The 13,890-nt window shown below is 55.8% G+C and overlaps 7 non-coding genes and 1 pseudogene across 7 annotated transcripts; all 8 read left to right on the top strand.

The window, feature by feature from the left end:
• Positions 1–603: 603 nt before the first annotated feature.
• On the top strand, positions 604–722 carry LOC120436936. The gene has a single exon (XR_005610684.1). It is a non-coding gene; the product is annotated as a 5S ribosomal RNA (ribosomal RNA).
• Positions 723–2,215: 1,493 nt separating this feature from the next.
• Positions 2,216–2,335, top strand: LOC120436952. Its single transcript, XR_005610701.1, has one exon. It is a non-coding gene; the product is annotated as a 5S ribosomal RNA (ribosomal RNA).
• Positions 2,336–4,312: 1,977 nt separating this feature from the next.
• LOC120436950 lies at positions 4,313–4,432 on the top strand. Its single transcript, XR_005610699.1, has one exon. It is a non-coding gene; the product is annotated as a 5S ribosomal RNA (ribosomal RNA).
• A 1,515-nt stretch (positions 4,433–5,947) lies between these two features.
• On the top strand, positions 5,948–6,069 carry LOC120436966 (annotated as a pseudogene).
• Positions 6,070–7,567: 1,498 nt separating this feature from the next.
• On the top strand, positions 7,568–7,686 carry LOC120436983. Its single transcript, XR_005610720.1, has one exon. It is a non-coding gene; the product is annotated as a 5S ribosomal RNA (ribosomal RNA).
• Positions 7,687–9,192: 1,506 nt separating this feature from the next.
• Positions 9,193–9,313, top strand: LOC120436955. The gene has a single exon (XR_005610704.1). It is a non-coding gene; the product is annotated as a 5S ribosomal RNA (ribosomal RNA).
• Positions 9,314–10,810: 1,497 nt separating this feature from the next.
• LOC120436982 lies at positions 10,811–10,929 on the top strand. Its single transcript, XR_005610719.1, has one exon. It is a non-coding gene; the product is annotated as a 5S ribosomal RNA (ribosomal RNA).
• Positions 10,930–12,426: 1,497 nt separating this feature from the next.
• On the top strand, positions 12,427–12,545 carry LOC120436980. Its single transcript, XR_005610718.1, has one exon. It is a non-coding gene; the product is annotated as a 5S ribosomal RNA (ribosomal RNA).
• Positions 12,546–13,890: the final 1,345 nt, after the last annotated feature.

Raw genomic sequence — 13,890 nt, 5'->3', positions numbered from 1 at the left:
GCGAAGCCAGCTACATCACACCACGGCCTGTGCTGCTGGCTGAGGCCACCTACACCACACCATGTGCTGTGCTGCTGGTTAAGGCCATGTTCATGACACCAGAGCCTGTGCTGCTGGCTTAGGCCACCTACACAACACCAGGTCGTCTGCAGCTTGCTGAGGCCACCTACATCACACCAGGGCCTGTGATGATGGCTTGTGGACCTGTGATGCTGGTTGAGGCCACCTACACACACCAGGTCCTGTGCTGCTAGTTGAGGAAATGTTGATCACACCAGAGCTTGTGCTGTTGGCTTAGGCCATGTTGATCACACCAGGGCCTGTGCTTCTGGCTGAGGATATCTACACCACACTAGCTCCTGTGCTGCTGGCTGAGGCCATCGACACCACAGCAGGGCCTGGGTTGCTGGCTGAGGGAACCTACACAACACCAGGGCCTGTGCTGCTGGTTAAATATAAATTGAGTCCTTGGGTTGGGGTATTAGGCAAGCATGCAGTTACCGTTAACACTGTAGTTAAATTGGAGGGTTGTTGGCGTAACTTCAAGTACTGCCCACCTCACCTCTTGATTCCATAAATTGACACTTTGTGCTGTGGCCAGCAGCTTGCGGCCATACCACCCTGAGCACGCCCGATCTCGTCTGATCTCGGAAGCTAAGCAGGGTTGGGCTTGGTTAGTACTCGGATGGTAGACTGCCTGGGAATACCAGGTGCTGTAAGCTTTACCTTTTCATGTCATTGAACTGCTTTTGATCCAGAGAAGGAGGTGTTGAAAAACCCAAAGCAGCTGCTCATTAATGAGGGCACATTGCGACATTCCTTTTGGCGCTTTTCAGCAATGTCTTGTGCTGCGGGTGAGGCCATCCACAACAACACAACGGGGCATATGCTGCTAACATAGGTCATCTAAATTACACCAGGGCCTGTGGTGCAGGCTGAGGCCAAATACACCACACCAGGGCCTGTGGCTCTGGGTGAGGCCATCGACACCACACGGGGCCTGCGTTGCAGCTGAGGCAACCTGCACCACACCAGGGCCTGTGCTGCTGGCTGAGGCCAACTACACCACACACTTGGCCAGTGCTGCTGGCTGAGGCCAACTTCACCACACAGGTATTGTGGCTCTGGTTGAGGCCACCTAGACCACACCACGTCCTGAGTTGCGGCTGAGGCAACCTGCACCACACCACGGCCTGTGCCGCTCGCTGAGGACAACTACACCACACTTGGCCAGTGGCTCTGGCTGAGGCCAACTACACCACACAAGGTATTGTGGCTCTGGTTGAGGCCATCTATTTCCCAACAGGGCCTGGGCTGCTGGCTGAGGCAATGTACACCACACCAGGGCCTGTGCTTAGGATCAGGCTATGTACAACACACCAGGGCCTGTTCTGCTGGATAAGGCCATCTGCATCACAACAGGGCTTGTGCTTCTGACAGAGGACCTGTGCTGCCAGCTGAGGCCATCTACAACACACCAGGGTCTATGCTTCTGGCTGGTTCCATCTGCACCACACCAGGGCTTGTGCTGCTGGCTGAGGCCAACTACACCACACCAGGGAATGTGCTTCTGGCTGAGGCCACCTCCACCACACCACGACCTGTGCTACTGGCGAAGCCAGCTACATCACACCACGGCCTGTGCTGCTGGCTGAGGCCACCTACACCACACCATGTGCTGTGCTGCTGGTTAAGGCCATGTTCATGACACCAGAGCCTGTGCTGCTGGCTTAGGCCACCTACACAACACCAGGTCGTCTGCAGCTTGCTGAGGCCACCTACATCACACCAGGGCCTGTGATGATGGCTTGTGGACCTGTGATGCTGGTTGAGGCCACCTACACCACACCAGGTCCTGTGCTGCTAGTTGAGGAAATGTTGATCACACCAGAGCTTGTGCTGTTGGCTTAGGCCATGTTGATCACACCAGGGCCTGTGCTTCTGGCTGAGGATATCTACACCACACTAGCTCCTGTGCTGCTGGCTGAGGCCATCGACACCACAGCAGGGCCTGGGTTGCTGGCTGGGGAACCTACACAACACCAGGGCCTGTGCTGCTGGTTAAATATAAATTGAGTCCTTGGGTTGGGGTATTAGGCAAGCATGCAGTTACCGTTAACACTGTAGTTAAATTGGAGGGTTGTTGGCGTAACTTCAAGTACTGCCCACCTCACCTCTTGATTCCATAAATTGACACTTTGTGCTGTGGCCAGCAGCTTACGGCCATACCACCCTGAGCACGCCCGATCTCGTCTGATCTCGGAAGCTAAGCAGGGGTTGGGCTTGGTTAGTACTCGGATGGTAGACTGCCTGGGAATACCAGGTGCTGTAAGCTTTACCTTTTCATGTCATTGAACTGCTTTTGATCCAGAAGGAGGTGTTGAAAAACCCAAAGCAGCTGCTCATTAATGAGGGCACATTAACGACATTCCTTTTGGCGCTTTTCAGCAATGTCTTGTGCTGCGGGTGAGGCCATCCACAACACAACGGGGCATATGCTGCTAACATAGGTCATCTAAATTACACCAGGGCCTGTGGTGCAGGCTGAGGCCAAATACACCACACCAGGGCCTGTGGCTCTGGGTGAGGCCATCGACACACACACGGGGCCTGCGTTGCAGCTGAGGCAACCTGCACCACACCAGGGCCTGTGCTGCTGGCTGAGGCCAACTACACCACACACTTGGCCAGTGGCTCTGCCTGAGGCCACCTACACCACACCAGGGCCTGTGCTACTGTCTGAGGCCATATTCATCACACCAGGGCCTGTGCTGCTGGCTGAGGCCATCCACATCACAAGAGGACCTGTGCTCCTTGCCGAGACCAACTACACCACACCAGGGTTTGTGGCTCTGGCTGAGGCAATCTACACCACACCAGGGTCTGTGCTTCTGGCTGGTTCCATCTGCACCACACCAGGGCCTGTGCTGATGGCTGAGGCCATCCGCACCACCACCGGGTCCTTCTGGCTGCTACATAGGTCATCTAAATTACTCCAGGACCTGTGATTCTGGCTGTGGACCTGTGCTGCTGGCTGAGGCACACTACACCACACCAGGGATTGTGGCTCTGGTTGAGGCCACCTAGACCACACCACGTCCTGAGTTGCGGCTGAGGCAACCTGCACCACACCACGGCCTGTGCCGCTGGCTGAGGACAACTACACCACACACTTGGCCAGTGGCTCTGGCTGAGGCCAACTTCACCACAGGTATTGTGGCTCTGAGGCCACCTAGACCACACCACGTCCTGAGTTGCGGCTGAGGCAACCTGCACCACACCACGGCCTGTGCCGCTCGCTGAGGACAACTACACCACACACTTGGCCAGTGGCTCTGGCTGAGGCCAACTACACCACACAAGGTATTGTGGCTCTGGTTGAGGCCATCTATTTCCCAACAGGGCCTGGGCTGCTGGCTGAGGCAATGTACACCACACCAGGGCCTGTGCTTAGGATCAGGCTATGTACAACACACCAGGGCCTGTTCTGCTGGATAAGGCCATCTGCATCACAACAGGGCTTGTGCTTCTGACAGAGGACCTGTGCTGCCAGCTGAGGCCATCTACAACACACCAGGGTCTATGCTTCTGGCTGGTTCCATCTGCACCACACCAGGGCTTGTGCTGCTGGCTGAGGCCAACTACACCACACCAGGGAATGTGCTTCTGGCTGAGGCCACCTCCACCACACCACGACCTGTGCTACTGGCGAAGCCAGCTACATCACACCACGGCCTGTGCTGCTGGCTGAGGCCACCTACACCACACCATGTGCTGTGCTGCTGGTTAAGGCCATGTTCATGACACCAGAGCCTGTGCTGCTGGCTTAGGCCACCTACACAACACCAGGTCGTCTGCAGCTTGCTGAGGCCACCTACATCACACCAGGGCCTGTGATGATGGCTTGTGGACCTGTGATGCTGGTTGAGGCCACCTACACCACACCAGGTCCTGTGCTGCTAGTTGAGGAAATGTTGATCACACCAGAGCTTGTGCTGTTGGCTTAGGCCATGTTGATCACACCAGGGCCTGTGCTTCTGGCTGAGGATATCTACACCACACTAGCTCCTGTGCTGCTGGCTGAGGCCATCGACACCACAGCAGGGCCTGGGTTGCTGGCTGAGGGAACCTACACAACACCAGGGCCTGTGCTGCTGGTTAAATATAAATTGAGTCCTTGGGTTGGGGTATTAGGCAAGCATGCAGTTACCGTTAACACTGTAGTTAAATTGGAGGGTTGTTGGCGTAACTTCAAGTACTGCCCACCTCACCTCTTGATTCCATAAATTGACACTTTGTGCTGTGGCCAGCAGCTTACGGCCATACCACCCTGAGCACGCCCGATCTCGTCTGATCTCGGAAGCTAAGCAGGGGTTGGGCTTGGTTAGTACTCGGATGGTAGACTGCCTGGGAATACCAGGTGCTGTAAGCTTTACCTTTTCATGTCATTGAACTGCTTTTGATCCAGAGAAGGAGGGTGTTGAAAAACCCAAAGCAGCTGCTCATTAATGAGGGCACATTAACGACATTCCTTTTGGCGCTTTTCAGCAATGTCTTGTGCTGCGGGTGAGGCCATCCACAACACAACGGGGCATATGCTGCTAACATAGGTCATCTAAATTACACCAGGGCCTGTGGTGCAGGCTGAGGCCAAATACACCACACCAGGGCCTGTGGCTCTGGGTGAGGCCATCGACACCACACCGGGGCCTGCGTTGCAGCTGAGGCAACCTGCACCACACCAGGGCCTGTGCTGCTGGCTGAGGCCAACTACACCACACACTTGGCCAGTGGCTCTGGCTGAGGCCAACTTCACCACACAAGGTATTGTGGCTCTGGTTGAGGCCACCTAGGACCACACCACGTCCTGAGTTGCTGGCTGAGGCAACCTGCACCACACCACGGCCTGTGCCGCTCGCTGCTGACAACCTACACCACACACGGCCTGTGGCTGGCTGTGGCTCTGGCTGCTCTGGGCCAGGCCAACTACACCACACAGGTATTGTGGCTCTGGTTGAGGCCATCTATTTCCCAACAGGGCCTGGGCTGCTGGCTGAGGCAATGTACACCACACCAGGGCCTGTGCTTAAGGATCAGGCTATGTACAACACACCAGGGCCTGTTCTGCTGGATAAGGCCATCTGCATCACAACAGGGCTTGTGCTTCTGACAGAGGACCTGTGCTGCCAGCTGAGGCCATCTACAACACACCAGGGTCTATGCTTCTGGCTGGTTCCATCTGCACCACACCAGGGCTTGTGCTGCTGGCTGAGGCCAACTACACCACACCAGGGAATGTGCTTCTGGCTGAGGCCACCTCCACCACACCACGACCTGTGCTACTGGCGAAGCCAGCTACATCACACCACGGCCTGTGCTGCTGGCTGAGGCCACCTACACCACACCATGTGCTGTGCTGCTGGTTAAGGCCATGTTCATGACACCAGAGCCTGTGCTGCTGGCAGGCCACCTACACAACACCAGGTCGTCTGCAGCTTGCTGAGGCCACCTACATCACACCAGGGCCTGTGATGATGGCTTGTGGACCTGTGATGCTGGTTGAGGCCACCTACACCACACCAGGTCCTGTGCTGCTAGTTGAGGAAATGTTGATCACACCAGAGCTTGTGCTGTTGGCTTAGGCCATGTTGATCACACCAGGGCCTGTGCTTCTGGCTGAGGATATCTACACCACACTAGCTCCTGTGCTGCTGGCTGAGGCCATCGACACCACAGCAGGGCCTGGGTTGCTGGCTGAGGGAACCTACACAACACCAGGGCCTGTGCTGCTGGTTAAATATAAATTGAGTCCTTGGGTTGGGGTATTAGGCAAGCATGCAGTTACCGTTAACACTGTAGTTAAATTGGAGGGTTGTTCGCGTAACTTCAAGTACTGCCCACCTCACCTCTTGATTCCATAAATTGACACTTTGTGCTGTGGCCAGCAGCTTACGGCCAGCATACCACCCTGAGCACGCCCGATCTCGTCTGATCTCGGAAGCTAAGCAGGGTTGGGCTTGGTTAGTACTCGGATGGTAGACTGCCTGGGAATACCAGGTGCTGTAAGCTTTACCTTTTCATGTCATTGAACTGCTTTTGATCCAGAGAAGGAGGGTGTTGAAAAACCCAAAGCAGCTGCTCATTAATGAGGGCACATTAACGACATTCCTTTTGGCGCTTTTCAGCAATGTCTTGTGCTGCGGGTGAGGCCATCCACAACACAACAGGGCATATGCTGCTAACATAGGTCATCTAAATTACACCAGGGCCTGTGGTGCAGGCTGAGGCCAAATACACCACACCAGGGCCTGTGGCTCTGGGTGAGGCCATCGACACCACACCGGGGCCTGCGTTGCAGCTGAGGCAACCTGCACCACACCAGGGCCTGTGCTGCTGGCTGAGGCCAACTACACCACACACTTGGCCAGTGCTGCTGGCTGAGGCCAACTTCACCACACAAGGTATTGTGGCTCTGGTTGAGGCCACCTATACCACACCACGTCCTGAGTTGCGGCTGAGGCAACCTGCACCACACCACGGCCTGTGCCGCTCGCTGAGGACAACTACACCACACACTTGGCCAGTGGCTCTGGCTGAGGCCAACTACACCACACAAGGTATTGTGGCTCTGGTTGAGGCCATCTATTTCCCAACAGGGCCTGGGCTGCTGGCTGAGGCAATGTACACCACACCAGGGCCTGTGCTTAAGGATCAGGCTATGTACAACACACCAGGGCCTGTTCTGCTGGATAAGGCCATCTGCATCACAACAGGGCTTGTGCTTCTGACAGAGGACCTGTGCTGCCAGCTGAGGCCATCTACAACACACCAGGGTCTATGCTTCTGGCTGGTTCCATCTGCACCACACCAGGGCTTGTGCTGCTGGCTGAGGCCAACTACACCACACCAGGGAATGTGCTTCTGGCTGAGGCCACCTCCACCACACCACGACCTGTGCTACTGGCGAAGCCAGCTACATCACACCACGGCCTGTGCTGCTGGCTGAGGCCACCTACACCACACCATGTGCTGTGCTGCTGGTTAAGGCCATGTTCATGACACCAGAGCCTGTGCTGCTGGCTTAGGCCACCTACACAACACCAGGTCGTCTGCAGCTTGCTGAGGCCACCTACATCACACCAGGGCCTGTGATGATGGCTTGTGGACCTGTGATGCTGGTTGAGGCCACCTACACCACACCAGGTCCTGTGCTGCTAGTTGAGGAAATGTTGATCACACCAGAGCTTGTGCTGTTGGCTTAGGCCATGTTGATCACACCAGGGCCTGTGCTTCTGGCTGAGGATATCTACACCACACTAGCTCCTGTGCTGCTGGCTGAGGCCATCGACACCACAGCAGGGCCTGGGTTGCTGGCTGAGGGAACCTACACAACACCAGGGCCTGTGCTGCTGGTTAAATATAAATTGAGTCCTTGGGTTGGGGTATTAGGCAAGCATGCAGTTACCGTTAACACTGTAGTTAAATTGGAGGGTTGTTGGCGTAACTTCAAGTACTGCCCACCTCACCTCTTGATTCCATAAATTGACACTTTGTGCTGTGGCCAGCAGCTTACGGCCATACCACCCTGAGCACGCCCGATCTCGTCTGATCTCGGAAGCTAAGCAGGGTTGGGCTTGGTTAGTACTCGGATGGTAGACTGCCTGGGAATACCAGGTGCTGTAAGCTTTACCTTTTCATGTCATTGAACTGCTTTTGATCCAGAGAAGGAGGTGTTGAAAAACCCAAAGCAGCTGCTCATTAATGAGGGCACATTAACGACATTCCTTTTGGCGCTTTTCAGCAATGTCTTGTGCTGCGGGTGAGGCCATCCACAACACCTGGCAGGGCATATGCTGCTAACATAGGTCATCTAAATTACACCAGGGCCTGTGGTGCAGGCTGAGGCCAAATACACCACACCAGGGCCTGTGGCTCTGGGTGAGGCCATCGACACCACACGGGGCCTGCGTTGCAGCTGAGGCAACCTGCACCACACCAGGGCCTGTGCTGCTGGCTGAGGCCAACTACACCACACACTTGGCCAGTGCTGCTGGCTGAGGCCAACTTCACCACACAAGGTATTGTGGCTCTGGTTGAGGCCACCTAGACCACACCACGTCCTGAGTTGCGGCTGAGGCAACCTGCACCACACCTGCACCACACCACGGCCTGTGCCGCTCGCTGAGGACAACTACACCACACACTTGGCCAGTGGCTCTGGCTGAGGCCAACTACACCACACAAGGTATTGTGGCTCTGGTTGAGGCCATCTATTTCCCAACAGGGCCTGGGCTGCTGGCTGAGGCAATGTACACCACACCAGGGCCTGTGCTTAGGATCAGGCTATGTACAACACACCAGGGCCTGTTCTGCTGGATAAGGCCATCTGCATCACAACAGGGCTTGTGCTTCTGACAGAGGACCTGTGCTGCCAGCTGAGGCCATCTACAACACACCAGGGTCTATGCTTCTGGCTGGTTCCATCTGCACCACACCAGGGCTTGTGCTGCTGGCTGAGGCCAACTACACCACACCAGGGAATGTGCTTCTGGCTGAGGCCACCTCCACCACACCACGACCTGTGCTACTGGCGAAGCCAGCTACATCACACCACGGCCTGTGCTGCTGGCTGAGGCCACCTACACCACACCATGTGCTGTGCTGCTGGTTAAGGCCATGTTCATGACACCAGAGCCTGTGCTGCTGGCAGGCCACCTACACAACACCAGGTCGTCTGCAGCTTGCTGAGGCCACCTACATCACACCAGGGCCTGTGATGATGGCTTGTGGACCTGTGATGCTGGTTGAGGCCACCTACACCACACCAGGTCCTGTGCTGCTAGTTGAGGAAATGTTGATCACACCAGAGCTTGTGCTGTTGGCTTAGGCCATGTTGATCACACCAGGGCCTGTGCTTCTGGCTGAGGATATCTACACCACACTAGCTCCTGTGCTGCTGGCTGAGGCCATCGACACCACAGCAGGGCCTGGGTTGCTGGCTGAGGGAACCTACACAACACCAGGGCCTGTGCTGCTGGTTAAATATAAATTGAGTCCTTGGGTTGGGGTATTAGGCAAGCATGCAGTTACCGTTAACACTGTAGTTAAATTGGAGGGTTGTTGGCGTAACTTCAAGTACTGCCCACCTCACCTCTTGATTCCATAAATTGACACTTTGTGCTGTGGCCAGCAGCTTACGGCCATACCACCCTGAGCAGCCGCCCGATCTCGTCTGATCTCGGAAGCTAAGCAGGGTTGGGCTTGGTTAGTACTCGGATGGTAGACTGCCTGGGAATACCAGGTGCTGTAAGCTTTACCTTTTCATGTCATTGAACTGCTTTTGATCCAGAGAAGGAGGTGTTGAAAAACCCAAAGCAGCTGCTCATTAATGAGGGCACATTGCGACATTCCTTTTGGCGCTTTTCAGCAATGTCTTGTGCTGCGGGTGAGGCCATCCACAACACAACGGGGCATATGCTGCTAACATAGGTCATCTAAATTACACCAGGGCCTGTGGTGCAGGCTGAGGCCAAATACACCACACCAGGGCCTGTGGCTCTGGGTGAGGCCATCGACACCACACGGGGCCTGCGTTGCAGCTGAGGCAACCTGCACCACACCAGGGCCTGTGCTGCTGGCTGAGGCCAACTACACCACACACTTGGCCAGTGCTGCTGGCTGCTGGGCCAACTTCACCACACAAGGTATTGTGGCTCTGGTTGAGGCCACCTAGACCACACCACGTCCTGAGTTGCGGCTGAGGCAACCTGCACCACACCACGGCCTGTGCCGCTCGCTGAGGACAACTACACCACACACTTGGCCAGTGGCTCTGGCTGAGGCCAACTACACCACACAAGGTATTGTGGCTCTGGTTGAGGCCATCTATTTCCCAACAGGGCCTGGGCTGCTGGCTGAGGCAATGTACACCACACCAGGGCCTGTGCTTAAGGATCAGGCTATGTACAACACACCAGGGCCTGTTCTGCTGGATAAGGCCATCTGCATCACAACAGGGCTTGTGCTTCTGACAGAGGACCTGTGCTGCCAGCTGAGGCCATCTACAACACACCAGGGTCTATGCTTCTGGCTGGTTCCATCTGCACCACACCAGGGCTTGTGCTGCTGGCTGAGGCCAACTACACCACACCAGGGAATGTGCTTCTGGCTGAGGCCACCTCCACCACACCACGACCTGTGCTACTGGCGAAGCCAGCTACATCACACCACGGCCTGTGCTGCTGGCTGAGGCCACCTACACCACACCATGTGCTGTGCTGCTGGTTAAGGCCATGTTCATGACACCAGAGCCTGTGCTGCTGGCTTAGGCCACCTACACAACACCAGGTCGTCTGCAGCTTGCTGAGGCCACCTACATCACACCAGGGCCTGTGATGATGGCTTGTGGACCTGTGATGCTGGTTGAGGCCACCTACACCACACCAGGTCCTGTGCTGCTAGTTGAGGAAATGTTGATCACACCAGAGCTTGTGCTGTTGGCTTAGGCCATGTTGATCACACCAGGGCCTGTGCTTCTGGCTGAGGATATCTACACCACACTAGCTCCTGTGCTGCTGGCTGAGGCCATCGACACCACAGCAGGGCCTGGGTTGCTGGCTGAGGGAACCTACACAACACCAGGGCCTGTGCTGCTGGTTAAATATAAATTGAGTCCTTGGGTTGGGGTATTAGGCAAGCATGCAGTTACCGTTAACACTGTAGTTAAATTGGAGGGTTGTTCGCGTAACTTCAAGTACTGCCCACCTCACCTCTTGATTCCATAAATTGACACTTTGTGCTGTGGCCAGCAGCTTACGGCCATACCACCCTGAGCACGCCCGATCTCGTCTGATCTCGGAAGCTAAGCAGGGTTGGGCTTGGTTAGTACTCGGATGGTAGACTGCCTGGGAATACCAGGTGCTGTAAGCTTTACCTTTTCATGTCATTGAACTGCTTTTGATCCAGAGAAGGAGGGTGTTGAAAAACCCAAAGCAGCTGCTCATTAATGAGGGCACATTAACGACATTCCTTTTGGCGCTTTTCAGCAATGTCTTGTGCTGCCGGGTGAGGCCATCCACAACACAACGGGGCATATGCTGCTAACATAGGTCATCTAAATTACACCAGGGCCTGTGGTGCAGGCTGAGGCCAAATACACCACACCAGGGCCTGTGGCTCTGGGTGAGGCCATCGACACCACACGGGGCCTGCGTTGCAGCTGAGGCAACCTGCACCACACCAGGGCCTGTGCTGCTGGCTGGGGCCAACTACACCACACACTTGGCCAGTGCTGCTGGCTGAGGCCAACTTCACCACACAAGGTATTGTGGCTCTGGTTGAGGCCACCTAGACCACACCACGTCCTGAGTTGCGGCTGAGGCAACCTGCACCACACCATGGCCTGTGCCGCTCGCTGAGGACAACTACACACCACACACTTGGCCAGTGGCTCTGGCTGAGGCCAACTACACCACACAAGGTATTGTGGCTCTGGTTGAGGCCATCTATTTCCCAACAGGGCCTGGGCTGCTGGCTGAGGCAATGTACACCACACCAGGGCCTGTGCTTAAGGATCAGGCTATGTACAACACACCAGGGCCTGTTCTGCTGGATAAGGCCATCTGCATCACAACAGGGCTTGTGCTTCTGACAGAGGACCTGTGCTGCCAGCTGAGGCCATCTACAACACACCAGGGTCTATGCTTCTGGCTGGTTCCATCTGCACCACACCAGGGCTTGTGCTGCTGGCTGAGGCCAACTACACCACACCAGGGAATGTGCTTCTGGCTGAGGCCACCTCCACCACACCACGACCTGTGCTACTGGCGAAGCCAGCTACATCACACCACGGCCTGTGCTGCTGGCTGAGGCCACCTACACCACACCATGTGCTGTGCTGCTGGTTAAGGCCATGTTCATGACACCAGAGCCTGTGCTGCTGGCAGGCCACCTACACAACACCAGGTCGTCTGCAGCTTGCTGAGGCCACCTACATCACACCAGGGCCTGTGATGATGGCTTGTGGACCTGTGATGCTGGTTGAGGCCACCTACACCACACCAGGTCCTGTGCTGCTAGTTGAGGAAATGTTGATCACACCAGAGCTTGTGCTGTTGGCTTAGGCCATGTTGATCACACCAGGGCCTGTGCTTCTGGCTGAGGATATCTACACCACACTAGCTCCTGTGCTGCTGGCTGAGGCCATCGACACCACAGCAGGGCCTGGGTTGCTGGCTGGGGAACCTACACAACACCAGGGCCTGTGCTGCTGGTTAAATATAAATTGAGTCCTTGGGTTGGGGTATTAGGCAAGCATGCAGTTACCGTTAACACTGTAGTTAAATTGGAGGGTTGTTGGCGTAACTTCAAGTACTGCCCACCTCACCTCTTGATTCCATAAATTGACACTTTGTGCTGTGGCCAGCAGCTTACGGCCATACCACCCTGAGCACGCCCGATCTCGTCTGATCTCGGAAGCTAAGCAGGGTTGGGCTTGGTTAGTACTCGGATGGTAGACTGCCTGGGAATACCAGGTGCTGTAAGCTTTACCTTTTCATGTCATTGAACTGCTTTTGATCCAGAGAAGGTGGTGTTGAAAACCCAAAGCAGCTGCTCATTAATGAGGGCACATTGCGACATTCCTTTTGGCGCTTTTCAGCATGTCTTGTGCTGCGGGTGAGGCCATCCACAACACAACGGGGCATATGCTGCTAACATAGGTCATCTAAATTACACCAGGGCCTGTGGTGCAGGCTGAGGCCAAATACACCACACCAGGGCCTGTGGCTCTGGGTGAGGCCATCGACACACACGGGGCCTGCGTTGCAGCTGAGGCAACCTGCACCACACCAGGGCCTGTGCTGCTGGCTGAGGCCAACCACACCACACACTTGGCCAGTGCTGCTGGCTGAGGCCAACTTCACCACACAAGGTATTGTGGCTCTGGTTGAGGCCACCTAGACCACACCACGTCCTGAGTTGCGGCTGAGGCAACCTGCACCACACCACGGCCTGTGCCGCTCGCTGAGGACAACTACACCACACACTTGGCCAGTGGCTCTGGCTGAGGCCAACTACACCACACAAGGTATTGTGGCTCTGGTTGAGGCCATCTATTTCCCAACAGGGCCTGGGCTGCTGGCTGAGGCAATGTACACCACACCAGGGCCTGTGCTTAAGGATCAGGCTATGTACAACACACCAGGGCCTGTTCTGCTGGATAAGGCCATCTGCATCACAACAGGGCTTGTGCTTCTGACAGAGGACCTGTGCTGCCAGCTGAGGCCATCTACAACACACCAGGGTCTATGCTTCTGGCTGGTTCCATCTGCACCACACCAGGGCTTGTGCTGCTGGCTGAGGCCAACTACACCACACCAGGGAATGTGCTTCTGGCTGAGGCCACCTCCACCACACCACGACCTGTGCTACTGGCGAAGCCAGCTACATCACACCACGGCCTGTGCTGCTGGCTGAGGCCACCTACACCACACCATGTGCTGTGCTGCTGGTTAAGGCCATGTTCATGACACCAGAGCCTGTGCTGCTGGCTTAGGCCACCTACACAACACCAGGTCGTCTGCAGCTTGCTGAGGCCACCTACATCACACCAGGGCCTGTGATGATGGCTTGTGGACCTGTGATGCTGGTTGAGGCCACCTACACCACACCAGGTCCTGTGCTGCTAGTTGAGGAAATGTTGATCACACCAGAGCTTGTGCTGTTGGCTTAGGCCATGTTGATCACACCAGGGCCTGTGCTTCTGGCTGAGGATATCTACACCACACTAGCTCCTGTGCTGCTGGCTGAGGCCATCGACACCACAGCAGGGCCTGGGTTGCTGGCTGAGGGAACCTACACAACACCAGGGCCTGTGCTGCTGGTTAAATA

The sequence above is a fragment of the Oreochromis aureus genome, unplaced genomic scaffold (assembly GCF_013358895.1).
Source record: "Oreochromis aureus strain Israel breed Guangdong unplaced genomic scaffold, ZZ_aureus HiC_scaffold_368, whole genome shotgun sequence".
Taxonomy (NCBI): Eukaryota; Metazoa; Chordata; class Actinopteri; order Cichliformes; family Cichlidae; genus Oreochromis; species Oreochromis aureus.
The sequence above is the reverse complement of the archived record's forward strand: the minus strand, read 5'-3'. Positions and strand labels throughout refer to the sequence as shown.